The sequence below is a fragment of the Bolinopsis microptera genome, chromosome 13, assembly GCF_026151205.1.
Source record: "Bolinopsis microptera isolate Bmic1 chromosome 13, MBARI_Bmic_1.0, whole genome shotgun sequence".
Classification (NCBI taxonomy): domain Eukaryota; kingdom Metazoa; phylum Ctenophora; class Tentaculata; order Lobata; family Bolinopsidae; genus Bolinopsis; species Bolinopsis microptera.
Genome location: NC_087084.1, coordinates 8,560,254 through 8,575,875, shown reverse-complemented (window position 1 = coordinate 8,575,875; position 15,622 = coordinate 8,560,254). Strand labels below are relative to the sequence as shown.

The following is a 15,622-nucleotide window of genomic DNA, read 5'->3' as shown; positions in this document are numbered from 1 at the left end:
CTATTTAGAGTCCCTAGTCTATCCGACTAAATCTCACTCTCAAGATCTCCCCCCCCCCCCCCCCCCATTCTATCCGACTAAATCTCACTCTCAAGATCACCCCCCCCCCCCTCCCCTGTTCACAGCTCGTCACAAACTTTATATCTGTAGGTGGGTTGTCACACATTGTATAAATGAAAACTCACATGAATTTAATTATCTTTATCAATGCGGTTGCCCTGACGACGGTCCTATATCTGATAAACCAAATGTCGATGACCGGGGTAATGTCCAAAACCAGCTCGAGGGGGAGTTACTACAACTTTTTTTCTGGCTTCTATTTATATTCTGGTTATATTCACCTAACAACCTAACATAACAGCTCTGCACGAGCTGGGGGAACGTTCCAATTAGGTCTATTAGGAATTACTGGGGCTGGGATTGGAGGCACGCGTGGCGAATCATTATTGGAAGGACCTGATGCTGTGTTAGAATTGGTTTGGTTCATGTTTTGGCTGCAGATTTATTGAATCTAGTGCTATCTGCTCGGCTACAAGGTGGGGTTCTACTTCATGGATCTTCCCAAGAAAAGATAATAACAAATGAAGTATGATCATCCGTGAGTATAACAGGTTCTTTTTACCTGCTCGTGGGAAGTTAATTAAAATCGTTATCAGCAAATCATCTCAGATTTGGAAATTTGAGGTCTAATTAAAATGAAAATTTGAGATGCTCGGTTAAGATGGACATTTCAATTAAATGTAGTGTACTTGACTTAGAAAGTAGGGGCTAGACGAAAGGAGGAAACAGTTCATTGGCTGACACCGTTGTTAACAAATCTAGTCGTAACCATAGCAACACATCCTCGTTACCAAGGGCTACCTTAGCAACACCACGAGACCACCCATAGGATAATTACATTGTTTTTAAACCTGCGAATCAATGTACAAACACTTGTGACCGATCAGCCAATAGAAAGCTCTCAGAGCTCTCACATGATAGTGATCAGCCAACCAGGGCAGAGAACAGCCCAGCAAATCGAAGCAGGAAAGAGCTGGGTGAATGTCACGTGGGGAGGTCATGTGGTCAGAAAGGTGTGTATTTTACATGTGTTTCCTGGTGTACACGGCTGGGACATATCTGTTGTGAGCTGGGAGCTGAGTTTTTACATAGTTCTGTCCGGAAAAATAGAGCTTTAAGGAGCTGGATTATTTGTTAGCTGAAAAAGTAGCTGAAAAAGTAGCTGAAAAAGTCACGCTGTTTTAAAGAGGTACGCAAATGCAGCCGGAGAATTTAGATTCTTTATGAGGTAACTGTAAACTGAGTAACTATGGATATGGACAAAAAGATGGCAAGTTTTAGTGCATTTTTTAATTTGAATCCGGGTTGAAAGTCAGCGTCAGGGAGAGAAATTGTCATTATCCCATTCCGGGAAGAAATATTGAGCAATCTACCAAACACCCTAGCTCTTACAGCTTCATATCTATTTACCAGACTTTTGAAACAACCTGTATATTTTGCAGGAAAGTCTCAAAATCTTCCATTTTATCCGAGCTAACAATACTGAAATACTGAGTCCCTTATTTCAGGAAATGGGCTGCCATCTCGAATAAAAATGGCATTACATTTCAGATCATTATTATATACGAGATCCAACCTTAAATCACGAAACACATTAAACCGGTCAACGAGTCGCGGTGTATTTTCATCAGTTATTAAATCCAGATTACTTTTTCACACTTCTCACTACCCTCACGTTAAAAACTCGTTAGTATCTCACACTTACTTCTAAAACTGCTAAGTGAATAAGTATGCTTAAGCACCCAATACCACCTACAGATACCCAGGACTGAATGGCATGTGCCATGGTAAGAATCTTAAGGAAACAATCGGACATCTTTCCGATTGTTTCCTTATTTGTTACACTATATCCCAGATTATTCCCACATTTGTTACACCAGATCCCAGATTATAACCGCAGATACCCAGTGATGAATGTGCTTTGTGTGGGAGGGTACGACTGTTTCACCATTTGTTACAGGACCTAATAGATATCAGGTAGGATGGTCCGATTGTTTCCTTATTTGTAGCAGCAGATTATTCGTTCTGCACCCTGGACCCTGGCCTGGTGGGCACATGTTTTTACTCCGCGTGCAAGGGTGAAATTGGTGTGATATCGCGGATATTATCCTTAACAAGATCAAAGGTGCGGCCCGAATATCAATGATTTATTTATTGCAGGATATTTTTAGCAAGTTTTTAAACTATTTATAGCACGTAAATTAACATAAAGTCTCAAATTATTTGAGAGGAGTACAAAAATTGTGCGGTCATCCTATCACAGAATGCGTTCTGCATTTTTTGTAGCTACCTTACAACTAGTTTAACTAATGTTCCGCGGATCAAACACCCTGAGAAACCTAATTTTCGAGGATGATTCAACTGATCAAATACTCTTCCGCACGTGCCGTCATACCATTCAAATTTACTTGTACCACAGCTAAAAAGTCACGTCTATCACAATGCAGTGTGTGGGGGGAGGCCACAGTCGAGGAGTGTCTGTGAATATATAAGGTCCGTAGTCCCCGGTCGTGATTATCTCAAATCGGAATCGTTAATGGTATTATCGGGATTATATGTTTCAGACATAATGCAAGGTCCAATCGATTATGTTTTAAGGGTTTGAGGGGCACGGTAATAACGAGTTATTACTTATATTTAGGAGAACGCTCTCGGAACGACTTATTACTTCAACATAAAATGTTTCGGAAAAATGATTGAGAACGTAAGGTGGGTTTGATTGAGTGTTACCAGGGTGACATGTAAATATAAACCATTGTATATTAATATAAGTCATTGTACCACCGACCTTAAGGCTCGGACCACTGTTGGCCTAGAGAGTAGAGGCCCCTGCAAAAAATTAAACAATCCACCATTCAATCATTTGATTAAAATACTTTTAATAAAAAATGAGAGCGTCACGTGGGGTGATTGCGATGATTTCATTGGTCGGGAGAGTTAAGTTAATCCATCCTTTGCAACACATCAATGTCCACCTATATCGAAGGTAGCGCGGGCAGCTAAATTTCTTTCAAACATATGCCAACGCGTATCCTGAAATTTAGCTAACAATACTTAATTAAATCATGTGCTTAATTTTTCACTAGCATGCCGACCCAGAAAACTAACTCCTGTGCTCGTGTCACGTTAGTATTTATATCACGTTGTGGAGAGAGAGAGAGAATTTATGTTTAATCTGAACGCAGGAGTGTCTGGTTTCCAGATTGGTAGCTATGGTAACCACCTTATCTGTTCTTACTCGAGAGAGAGAGAGAGAACTAGAGAGGATGAGAGAGTGATGTGATGTAGGACACTGGTGAGTGTTTTGTTGGGATATGAGGATTGTTTTTATGTTGCATTATATCCAACAATGTTATAAACAGTGTACATTAAATAATCATGAGTTATATCTAATGTTAACTATTTTCTGATCCCACTGAAGTTGCAAGTCAAGTTCAATATGTTGAGTCACTTCATTTTAAGAGTTTTAATACTTTCAACGCTACTATATAACAAATAATTTGAGGCTTATGTCACTGAAGATGACGCCTTGTAACATGTTTGACGATAGCCTGTAAATTGATAGTTTGATCTCAGTATTTACAACAAATCATCTAGATTGATTCAAAGGGAGAATTAAATTCCTCTGTCACTTCATTTTAACATGAACAACAGCGTCATCACAAATTTATAAAGTTGCTCATTTTAAGATAAAAATAGGGATCACATAATCGTGACACAATGTGACACAAAATATCACTGCGGGAAATAGAATGTTATGCAGGTGTTGATCGCGTATGAGGATCGATAAAGTGGCCTATTGCTTGATCTCTTTTTCTTATTCTTTTATTCTTTTGAAGTATAATTCCGGTGAAAACTAGAGATTATTGACCAAAAATGAATATACAAGTATACATATTATGAATGAACCCTAATATATAAGCTATGAGGGCGAAGTGTTATGATATCTCCCATGACTACAAATTGGAAGTTCATATATAGTGAAGTCCACTCCCGTTCATTGCTACAGAATCAATAAAATTTGTATCTCTGGATCAACATGCAATGTAAAATACTTGAGTGGCTAATATTGTTTTAGTGCGTCTGTAATGATGTTTTATTTAAAGCAAGCAACAGACAGCAGAGTGATCGTGATTAGGAACCGACCGGAAATCCGGCTGAATCCGGTTCCGGCCGGATATCCGGCTTCAAAATCCGGTTCCGGTTCCGGCTCCGGCTGGAAAAAAATTTGCCGGATTTTTGCCGGATTTCAGTTTTTTTTACCGAAAAAAAATCAAAAAAATATTTTCGGCTAATAATGAACAGGGTAACCTGAATCGTGGAAAAAAAGTGGTTTTCAGAAAAAAAAATTTGACTTAGAAGTTTTTCGGTCCGAGTCGTTCTCGAGACGTACCTCCTGTATCGAGAGCTCCCGCTTCCGAGCTCGTATTGCAAAGGGGAGGCCTGCCTTTCGAGATCACATTACCGGGGGAAACCTCGAGTCCAGAATTGTGTATCGATGGGTAGGTGCGGACTTTGAAAAACCGAAAAAATATTTTCGGCTAATAATGAACAGGGTAGCCTGAATCGTGGAAAAAAAGTGGTTTTCAGAAAAACTTTGAAAAATTTTGACTTAGAACCTTTTTCGGTCCGAGTCGTTCTCGAGACGTACCTCCTGTATCGAGAGCTCCCGCTTCCGAGCTCGTATTGCAAAGGGGAGGCCTGCCTTTCGAGATCACATTACCGGGGGAAACCTCGAGTCCAGAATTGTGTATCGATGGGTAGGTGCGGACTTGGAAAAACCGAAAAAATATTTTCGGCTAATAATGAACAGGGTAGCCTGAATCGTGGAAAAAAGTGGTTTTCAGAAAAACTTTGAAAAATTTTGACTTAGAAGTTTTTCGGTCCGAGTCGTTCCCGAGTCGTACCTCCTGTATCGAGAGCTCCCGCTTCCGAGCTCGTATTGCAAAGGGGAGGCCTGCCTTTCGAGATCACATTACCGGGGGAAACCTCGAGTCCAGAATTGTGTATCGATGGGTAGGTGCGGACTTGGAAAAACCGAAAAAATATTTTCGGCTAATAATGAACAGGGTAGCCTGAATCGTGGAAAAAAGTGGTTTTCAGAAAAACTTTGAAAAATTTTGACTTAGAAGTTTTTCGGTCCGAGTCGTTCTCGAGTCGTACCTCCTGTATTGAGAGCTCCCGCTTCCGAGCTCGTATTGCAAAGGGGAGGCCTGCCTTTCGAGATCGCATTACCGGGGGAAACCTCGAGTCCAGAATTGTGTATCGATGGGTAGGTGCGGACTTGGAAAAACCGAAAAAATATTTTCGGCTAATAATGAACAGGGTAGCCTGAATCGTGGAAAAAAGTGGTTTTCAGAAAAACTTTGAAAAATTTTGACTTAGAAGTTTTTCGGTCCGAGTCGTTCTCGAGTCGTACCTCCTGTATTGAGAGCTCCCGCTTCCGAGCTCGTATTGCAAAGGGGAGGCCTGCCTTTCGAGATCGCATTACCGGGGGAAACCTCGAGTCCAGAATTGTGTATCGATGGGTAGGTGCGGACTTGGAAAAACCGAAAAAATATTTTCGGCTAATAATGAACAGGGTAGCCTGAATCGTGGAAAAAAGTGGTTTTCAGAAAAACTTTGAAAAATTTTGACTTAGAAGTTTTTCGGTCCGAGTCGTTCTCGAGTCGTACCTCCTGTATCGAGAGCTCCCGCTTCCGAGCTCGTATTGCAAAGGGGAGGCCTGCCTTTCGAGATCACATTACCGGGGGAAACCTCGAGTCCAGAATTGTGTATCGATGGGTAGGTGCGGACTTGGAAAAACCGAAAAAATATTTTCGGCTAATAATGAACAGGGTAGCCTGAATCGTGGAAAAAAGTGGTTTTCAGAAAAACTTTGAAAAATTTTGACTTAGAAGTTTTTCGGTCCGAGTCGTTCTCGAGTCGTACCTCCTGTATTGAGAGCTCCCGCTTCCGAGCTCGTATTGCAAAGGGGAGGCCTGCCTTTCGAGATCGCATTACCGGGGGAAACCTTGAGTCCAGAATACAGAATAGTGTATCGAGGGGTAGGTGCGGACTTAGAAAAAACCGGAAAATATTTTGGGCCACCTCCCTGGGCTAGCCCCCGGCTATAATCGCAAAATTGGCAGTATTTAATCTTCTGATTATGAAATACGAAATATGAAGGTCACGTGTTCAGGGTCTGGGTAGCTACTTAATTAGCTCATTACTGCAATCATGTGACTCAGCTCTAGACGCCAGACGGTGATTAGTACTGTACTACTGCTTACGAACAACCTTATTAAGCACCTCTGGTTGTAAGTCACGTGACCCAATGATACTCAGACTTGCATGAAAAAAGGGAATTCGCACAAACGCGCTCAATCAGGGGTCTGGCAGCATATGCCAATTAGATATCATTTCTGATTATTACTCGTCTAGTGTCGTGACTCGTGTCTACTCGTGTTACATTGTGTCTGCTACGTACTGCTTGTTTAAGCAATGTCTAGTAGTAGATAGGAAGATTTGTAAAAAAACTATATCTGTTCGGACGTTGAAGCCGCCCTAAGTCGAGTCGAGTAGTAGTAAATCTAAAACATCGTCCGTCTGGTTGTTCTACTCAAAAGAAAATGGGATCCCTTATGCAAGCTGCAAGAAGTGCTCGATGAAGATTAGGCGTGGAAAGGAAGGAAATTTTCCGGCAACATCCGGCAAAATCCGGCAAAATCCGGCTGCCTTTTATTTCACTCTGAAACCACCGGTTCCGGTCCGGCAAAATCCGGCTTGCCGGATTTGAGATCCAAATCCGGCTGAATCCGGTCCGGCAGCCAAAACCCCAATCCGGTCGGTTCCTAATCGTGATGTTAAAATAAATAACATTGTACGAACTTTGAGAGATGTGTCAATTAGTTTCATTGTGTATTATGTTTCATTGAATGCGCAGGTGATCGATATTTCTTTTGGTACGTGACAGCAACCAGATCAAATGCTGTAAGTCAGCAACTTAAAATTTTTAAAATTTTTGGTGATGGACTCAGATTCTTGACACCGATCCTTTTTTGTTTGGGCAATGTTCCTAAGCAACAAGGACCTTTTTCATTCTTTGGATATATAATACTTTGATCATTCTTTTAAAGTATAATTCCGATGAAAACTAGAGATAATGCACCCAAAATGACCCAGATTTATGACAACGATCAATATTCCTAAGCAACAACGTGCTTTAGTGTCAGAAACGCTCAAGTTAATGCCGTTAAATGAGTAACTTACGAGGATAAACTTTAAGTTTTCCAATTTTTAGTTTGATGAACTCAGATTTATGACCCCAATCCTTTTTTGTTTGGGCAATATCCCTAAGCAACAATGGACTTTAGTATAAAAAACGCTCAAGTTAATACCGATAAAGTCTACACAACGATTCTTTGCTCGTTCATAAATTCATGCGGACAGAAATACTGTACACTAACTGTCCAGTGTCAATTTATAATTTTATACATTCAATGGCCGTATATTTCTCAGTGTATTTAACAACTATTTGTACATTCCACACATGACCTAGTTCTCACTACAGTGTACAGTTCACACTAGAGCTCAACATCAAAGTTTGCACATACACTCACTCACATACATAGTTACACTTGCCTCGTCTCATGAGGTACCTAGTGCGAGGGTTCATGTGGGGAGGCTGTAGAACTGTAACTACATTGTAACTGTACTATTACAGTGGAGAGTAGTGTTAAATACTACTACTACAGTAGAGAGTAGTATTAGAAACTACTACTATTACAGTGGAGAGTAGTATTAGAAACTACTACTACTACAGTGGAGAGTAGTGTTAGAAACTACTACTACTACAGTGGAGAGTAGTATTAGAAACTACTACTACTACAGTGGAGAGTAGTATTAGAAACTACTACTACTACAGTGGAGAGTAGTATTAGAAACTACTACTACTATTACAATGGAGAGTAGTATTAGAAACTACTACTACTATTGTGGAGAGTAGTGTTAGAAACTACTACTACTACTACAGTGGAGAGTAGTATTAGAAACTACTACTATTACAGTGGAGAGTAGTATTAGAAACTACTACTACTACAGTAGAGAGCAGTATTAGAAACTACTACTATTACAGTGGAGAGTAGTGTTAGAAACTACTACTACTACAGTGGAGAGTAGTATTAGAAACTACTACTATTACAGTGGAGAGTAGTATTAGAAACTACTACTACTACAGTGGAGAGTAGTATTAGAAACTACTACTACTACAGTGGAGAGTAGTATTAGAAACTACTACTACTACAGTGGAGAGTAGTGTTAGAAAATACTACTACTACAGTAGAGAGTAGTATTAGAAACTACTACTATTACAGTGGAGAGTAGTATTAGAAACTACTACTACTACAGTGGAGAGTAGTATTAGAAACTACTACTACTATTGTGGAGAGTAGTGTTAGAAACTACTACTACTACTACAGTGGAGAGTAGTATTAGAAACTACTACTACTACAGTGGAGAGTAGTATTAGAAACTACTACTACTATTGTGGAGAGTAGTGTTAGAAACTACTACTACTACTACAGTGGAGAGTAGTATTAGAAACTACTACTATTACAGTGGAGAGTAGTATTAGAAACTACTACTACTACAGTAGAGAGCAGTATTAGAAACTACTACTACTACAGTGGAAAGTACAGTAAATAAAGCGGTAACAAAGCTGTTGCTTCAGTTTAGTTGTGATAAAGTTAGTGTACTTAGTGGGTACATTGGTATTAGTGATGTGATGTTACCAAGTTGGGACCATGTTAAGCTGAATATTCAACTTAGGGTTGAGGTGGGCCGTGGGGTGGCGGTAAAACTGTAATAATAGTAGCTATAGTGATGATATGTCGTCACTATAGCTACTGTAGCTATAGTGATGATATGTCGTCATTAGTCAGCAGTTCAAGTGGGGTAGTGATATAGTCAGTGGTTACTGTGGCTTTAGTCGCTGTTAGTGAGATCACATCTAAGTTAGGAAAATGTTGATCTGAACATTTTAAAACTTATTTGGGGTTTACTCGTAACTTCAGTGACTCCTTGTGTAAGAAACTATACTACATGGACCCGCTCATGATAACGGTATAGTGCGGTGATATATACATAGAAGTGTACATTAGGATAAGAAATCTTGTGGTTGAAATAGGTATTAGCATTACCAATACCGATGTTATATTACGATGATGTTACATTTAGCAGATAAGAATATTGCATTTTAGATAAAACTTGTATATTAACTAATACAAGCAACTTAATGTCTCCATCCTGTTGGCTGATAAGCACTAGTGCAATTACATAGCGTTAAGTAGATGTCCAATATATCTATTCGCATGAACTAAGATTTAAATGGAGAAAACCCAGGGAAAACTAATTATATATAATAAAATAGTATCTAATAAAATAATATAACTCCACATACAGTATGTGACATTCAGTCCATTCTCGATGTGTATACAGTAATAATGTTAGTCTGCACAACTCTACATACTGCAGGTTAGTACATAGTATATAATATAGTATATAGTTTATACATAGTATATATATAGTATATATAGTTTATACATAGTATATATTTAAGAGAGAGATATAAACCACATTTATATTTTAGGGATATACCGCGCTTATATCTCAAGTCATAGAGCAGCGTTGGACTTCGTCTAGCCCGAGAATCCTACCCAGAGATATAAATAAACTGCTCTTTTACATGGCACCTTGATCCAGGACTAACAATTTGCTACATTACATTTAGCGGTTAAACCATTTTAGCGATAAATTATAATTTCACTTCGATTCTACAGCCGCTTTTAACGTTTATAAGTGTAATATGAAGTGTGATCTCAGATAGACATTTGATCGTACTATTTACACTCAACAAAAACTGCTCTATTCACAGTTTGGCGGTATGAGTAGATGTTACAAGTCCACCAATCATCATCGAGCATTGCTGGCACGTGACACACCATCAACCAATCACAATCCAGCATTATCACCACGTGGAACAAGCTAACCAATCACGCCACAGCATTCCCCCATCTGCAGAACAATGCGAACAGAAATCTACACTATTGTTCTCGCTTACACATCCACTCTCCACCACTCACAACACACCTCTCCGCCCACGTGTCACACAAACAACCAATCACCACACCCCGTTTAAACCCCATGACTTGCGGAGGTGCAAAATGGAGGAATTCTACCACCGCTCCTTCTCCACCATACCAAGGCTCATGCACAAGCTTGTAGTTGTGCTAAGTGTGGGGGGCCTAATTATCTGCTCATTTGAGAGTCATTAAAACACAAAGTCATCATGTGAGTCATTAAAACTGTGTTATCTTAGTCCTCATAGTCTTTTATAAGAGTAACAAAGACCTCTATTTAATTGTGGGGTGCCATGTTATGGGCTTGTTGGGGGAGGAATTAGCCACATTAACAAGGAGCTGGACACTGTTGTTCTACACAGGTATGAATATTGTACATGTTTACTGTGATGAGTTGGTGTCAGGAATTGACAGCAGGGATCTTGAGAACAAGGCAAAATCTGAGAATGAAATGTTACACACTCATTGTTCTGCAGAAAATAAAAGGTTACATTATGGTGAGATTAGGAAGGGCTTGTACAATTGAATTGACGACAGAGATAGATTATCATTAAAAATTATAACACCCAATTGGAATCTCTATTAAATCTTGATGATCGCCCATTGGAAGTGGGCTGATATGATCTGTTAATCGATCGTATCTCACAACATTTGGGGGAGAAAGATACGTCACATTCATCTACATTCCTAATTCCGAAACGTAAAGACAATGAAACATTTGTTTGAAATATTTTCCCGGGGAATTTTCTTGGTTTGTACAGACTCGACTGATTGATTGTGTCTATGAAGGAGATACAGGGTCGTGGGCCACAACTTGGATAAGCACTATAATAATACATCTGCAACTTTTCAGTAACATTCCAGTTAAATTCCAGTCGGATATGATTAGGAAAATCCAATTTGTGTTTTGGTTAGATGAAACCAGGATGAGACTTTGTTTGATGTCTAGAATCACTTCTCTCTCACGTACTACATAATTTCCTTGTTTTTATTTGCTTGGAATTTGGAAACAGCTTGGAATTCTTTGGTAAACTTATTGTGGCATTTTGTGGCAGGTGATATTTGGTCGGTGGTAATGGCCTCCCTTTAAAGTCCCATGGTTACCCAAAACAAATAAGAAGTGGGCTCAGAGTAAACACGAGATTTGGGTGATTTAAAGATATTATCATGTTTAAAATAGGATATGATCCACTTAGAAGGGACTAATAGGTACTTTGTATCACGTGATTGCGTTTATCCAATGAGAATTCGGTATTTCTAGATATAAAACTTAATTTGTCTTTGTCGACAAGCATATTTGTCACTGATATCAGAGTTTAAAAGCCTCCCATAACCATTTCCATACCAAAGGTTAAAAAGAATGGATGGGTTAATGCCCAAAATATATACCACAATGAGATCTGTAACATGCTACTTAGAAGATAACTTTATCACTACTTACAAAACTTAAATCAATTTATATTTTCGCGCCAGATTAATCGTCACTCCTTTTTGGGTTACTTCTCCTGACCGCCTTACTCGCCTTTATCTAAAACTCAAAGATGATGTCAGATCAACACCTATCAACTGCCGCGAGTCGTGCGAAATCAACTTACAAGGAGCAATGTCATCCCAATGTCATCATCATCACTTCAACTTTATTCCACCTAATTTTCTTTTCAAAACCACCACTTAAATTCATCAAAAAACCATCATAAAGACACCGCAACCAACATCCATTATTGTCTGAACCCCTGCTGAGATTTACGTAGGAGTGACCCAGCAACGTCCTTTGCCTCTAAATTCTTATCTGGTGAACTAGTACTTGTCACAGCACTTTGAGTCCCTACTCGGCCTAAACAACCTCAACCTCAATACCTCAACCTCGGTAGTTTCCCGGTACGCATTGTGAGCCAGTTAATTGGATAATTAGTCTATCAATTGATCGGTGAATTGCTCTGGTCAATTGGATCCGGACCGCGACAGGGGATTATATTTGAGAAGTGTCGTGCACTAATTTCTGTGAACTTCATTGTTGCAGGAGGTCGAGAATTGGTAAGAATTGGCCTCAAGATGAATTGTTTGATTTTTTGGCCAGGTGTGATGTCAATGATCTTTATTTTGTGTAATGCTTTTTCACGGGTTTGCCCTGGGGTATTCCAGGGGTGAAGGGCTCACGTCTGGAGCTCAACCAATCAACAGGCAGGGTTTCTGGAGTCTACTCAAGCTCAACCAATCAACAGGCAGGGTTTCCAGCGAGAGTCTGCTAACGGGCCAACGGAAGGTTTATATTTATTTTAGGGTTGCTAGGTGCAACGTTTGGGGAGTAAATCCGAATTGCTCAAAATATTTTATCTGAAATTCGGAAAATTGCATGAATATACAGAAACCATGGTCAAAACGATTATGATAGCCTTGGTAGCAATATTTTTGTTAAAATATCAGTCTGTCACAATCTGCTTACGATTAATTTAGACTTGAGAGGTGTTAGTTGCCATGGAATCTGGATATGTGTCCATTAAACGGAACGTCCAAGAAGACGGGGATGGTTTTGTGTGTCACGATCAAACTTGTGTCTTCGGAGTGGTCATTTATCTATCATTTTTCCTAATCATGGTCTTAGCGCTTTGTTTTGAGGTACAAACAAAGGTTGCTGACGATCAACTTTCAGAAATGGATATTCTCGGTAATTGTTTAACGTAAGCGAAGAAAAGGAATATAATTGAGTGAGATAATGCCAATTTTGGATATATATTTAGGCTTCAAATCCCATAATTCTTTATCTAGATATCATAATTCTTTATCTAGATATCAATATCAATTAAGCTACATAAAGACAACCAAATTTGAAGATATAATACAAATGGTACTCATATTTAGCAGAAACCCCACCTAGCAACAGTTTGCAGACTTACGTAACCGCTAATAGCTGTGAAGATACAGTACACAATGATGCAATGATGTAATTTCTTTTCCAAATCATGAGTTTGCCACAACATCTCAGAAGAGAAGGAAAAATTTCGCTCCAAACATATTTAAACTCTCGTTTTGCCTAGATTGAACTCTGATTGGATTTTAATCTTCGCTTCCAGAGCAGATTTATGCTCGAACGCTGGTAAACTTCACCGCTTCTTAATGACCATGGTTCATTTTATGATATTTTTGAAGGTGATAAGATAATGATTAGGGGAGGATTTGGAGGACAAAGTATACGTTCCTGTTCATGCCTTGTTCAAATCTTGTTTAACAATTATTGCTCGAAACATTTCGAAGATTATTCGTGCATTTTTAAGTGCCCAAATTTTCTTATCATTGGCTGGAAAAATGAATCGTACAGTCCCTGGAAACAAGCCCATTGCGAGTAAAACTTTAATTGCGGTATATAAAATATTGTTATGTCTATTTATATTTAAACATGATAGTATTGAATATTTAATTTCATAGGCCCTGCCCGCAGAAATTAAAAATAAAAATCCAGCTCAGGTTTTGAAATATTATATCCCCTCCGAAACAACAAAATATCCCGGACATATACCTGTTGGGCCACCAGATTACAATTAAGATCCACCTATCTCATATCATATTTACATATAATGTGGACAATAGATGAACCGTTACCACGGTAACGGCTACATCTACAGCATCTCTTCTTATAACAAAACAGGAACAGCTATAATAATATAATTTTATATAATATCACATTGTGGACTTAATCCTTGTACAAGACAAAAGCTCAAACTCACAGTCTTTACATTAAACTGTATCTTAAGAGGCATCTCTAGCACACATGTGAGCTTATTATACTGGACAATAATTGTACTGGGTTGCCATGGCAACGCGCAACAGAATTTGTGATTTAGTGTTCAATTTACGTAATAATTACTTTGATAAAGTCAGATAATGTATATAATATGTGAGGCTTAACTCCTTCTCCCCAGTCAGAGGTCTGACCTGGTTAACAGAACGTTGGTAGACGCGACTTATAGTACAGGAGACTGTAGTGAACACATTTGGAGTGTTTGAGCCATAATATTTGGGATAATTTTATGTTATTTTCGGGATGATTTTATGATATTCCGGGGGAATAAATGTGCAGTAAATCTCTGAGGAAAGTTATTTTGAGGAAAGTTATTCTGAGGAAACTGTAATTGTGAGGAAACTGTAATTGTGAGGAAACTTTAATTGTGCCTCTGAGCCGAGGTATCGCCTCCTTGCCGAGGTATCCTGACTACTCAACTGCTGGTAACCCACGAAGCTGTAATCCATACACGTCATATACTCTATAACTATAATAGTTGGGAATGAGTGCTGAATCAACCTGCAGCTTTCTGGCAGTATGACTAGAAACGCCTTGCTTCTACCCACTTAAATATTACATCATCCAAACTACACAATCTAAACAACCCCCCTGATAGCACTCCAGTTTACATACACAAACATGTCACGTGATCATTGCCAGGGACTCTGGTTGGTCATACTGCCCACACATGCCATTAGACTTTATAAGGGTATGCACTGAGCTATTAATGATGGTCACTACCTGAAATGAAATGCATTTTGCGTGGTCGTCGGGACATGCTGTTAATCCATCCACGATGAAGTTTGGAAATTTAATTATTGTAGAATAAGGAATAAATGGTTTTTAATGTAGAAAGAGTGATTCTCTGACGTCATTTTGATGTCAGTATCTTTAGTTATATTATATTATTATATTATTATGATACTGTTATACTGTGTGTAATATTTAAAACTAAAAACGTTATTTTCTAAATCCAAATAATTTGATGTTAGATCATTTTTATTAGCCAAAACATGATATTTTAAAGACTGAGCATGTCATTACCAATTATAATTATATTCATCAGATAATGTACTAAGCAATATGTTCACAGTGGCAATGTTAATTGCTGAATTGCTGTAAGTACGCCTAAAATTACAGATCAAAAGAGGCGCAAATTTTATTTCCCTTTACATTGATTACAATAATCAATTTAGGCCCATCATTGACTAATGCCAACGTTAATCCAAACGCGACCCAATTAGATCAAGGATTTAATTACCGTTTTGATTTAATAGAATTCTATGACAACGCCACTCCGGGTGAGGTATAGTACCTCTAAATTACATGACATTTTCATGTCATTATACCGACATCATGTTTAAAGTTTTCAAATTTAACAGCTTATTCGGACACATTTGAGTTTAAGAAATCGTGATCGTAGAATATCAGGAGCCACTTGAATTGTGTTTTGTTGTTCAACTATTACTGTATTAGCCTTGCGTGTGTAAATGAGATGAACATTAGTAAACCTATAATTAGATTGCAGTATTTGACTGCCCAGAACTGTGCAAGCATTGGAATAATATCGCGGTGTTGGATATCAACATTACAATCTTATCGTCTCACGTAATGCGACGGCGTGACAGGACTAAACGTGTCCCGTGGTATCATCCCAGCAATCTGA

At 38.7% G+C, this 15,622-nt stretch overlaps 2 protein-coding genes across 2 annotated transcripts in view; one reads left to right on the top strand and one right to left on the bottom strand.

The window, feature by feature from the left end:
* The window catches only part of LOC134824968 (forkhead box protein I1-like), a 35,187-nt gene that overhangs the window by 12,897 nt on the left and 6,668 nt on the right, over positions 1 to 15,622 (bottom strand). The gene's annotated exons all lie outside the window — the stretch shown is intronic.
* Positions 3,522 to 15,622, top strand: part of LOC134824966 (muskelin-like) — a 472,587-nt gene continuing 460,486 nt past the window's right edge. The window contains exon 1 of the mRNA XM_063836999.1: positions 3,522 to 3,565. The gene's annotated coding sequence lies outside the window, so the exon portion shown is untranslated. The remainder of the gene's footprint in view (positions 3,566 to 15,622) is intronic.